This window comes from Gossypium arboreum, chromosome 1, assembly GCF_025698485.1.
Source record: "Gossypium arboreum isolate Shixiya-1 chromosome 1, ASM2569848v2, whole genome shotgun sequence".
NCBI lineage: Eukaryota > Viridiplantae > Streptophyta > Magnoliopsida > Malvales > Malvaceae > Gossypium > Gossypium arboreum.
Window position 1 is genome coordinate 96,482,613 of NC_069070.1, and position 1,032 is coordinate 96,483,644.

The following is a 1,032-nucleotide window of genomic DNA, read 5'->3' on the forward strand; positions in this document are numbered from 1 at the left end:
CGTGGCCTTTGATTTCCTTGACCGCCCCATGAGAAATTTGGGTGGTTTCTCCAACCTGCATTATAAGTATTGCTATAAGGATTATTTTGGGATCGAGGACTATTAACCATGTAATTTAATTGTTTTTTCTCCATGCTGTGGCCATAGGATTGATATTCTGAATTGCTTGATCAGCCTCCACTTGCTTCGCACTGTATTACTGGGTGAACCTATAAAGAACTAAGAAAACCATCAATTTTCTTATTCAAGAGTTCTACCTTATTAGAGAGCATGGTAACCGAATCGACGTTATAAACGCCTGCTATTTTAGTTTGCTTAGTCTTCATAACTTGCCACTGATAGTTATTCAGTGACATCTCTTCAATAAATTCGTAAGCCTCTTCAGGTGTTTTGTTATTGATGGTTCCCCCGGCTGCTATATCAATCATCTGTCTTGTCGAGGGGTTCACACCATTGTAAAATGTTTGAACTTGCAACCATAGAGGTAATCCATGGTGAGGACACCTTCGCAGTAGGTCCTTGTATCTCTCCCATGCACCGTAAAGAGTTTCTAAGTCCATCTGCACAAATGAAGAGATATGATTACGTTATTTGGCTGTTTTAGCAAGCGAAAAATATTTTAATAAAAAATTTTTGGTTATTTGCTCCCAAGTAGTAGTTGACCCTCGTGGTAATGAGTTCAACCACTATTTAGCTTTTTTCCTTAATGAAAAAGGGAATAACCAAAGACGAATGGCATCATCAGAAACGCCATTAATTTTAAATGTATCACAGGATTCCAGGAAATTTGCCAACTGAGTGTTTGGATCCTCATCCTGCAAACCATCAAACTGAAAAAATTGTTGTATCATTTGAATAGTGTTAGGTTTTAGTTCAAATTATTCACCGCAATAGCAGGCCTAACTATACTTGACTAAGTTCCTGTTAAAGTGGGTTTAGCATAATCATACATAGTACGCAGATCAGGATTCTGATTTGCTAGTTCAGCGGGTATCATAGGAGGTAGCTGATTGTCTTGGTTTTCAACCATCT

The 1,032-nt window shown here is 38.1% G+C and overlaps 1 non-coding gene across 1 annotated transcript; it reads left to right on the forward strand.

Moving 5' to 3' along the window:
• The first annotated feature begins 486 nt into the window (after positions 1–486).
• LOC128281660 (small nucleolar RNA R71) lies at positions 487–592 on the forward strand. The gene has a single exon (XR_008271914.1). It is a non-coding gene; the product is annotated as a small nucleolar RNA R71 (small nucleolar RNA).
• The last annotated feature ends 440 nt before the right edge of the window (positions 593–1,032 follow it).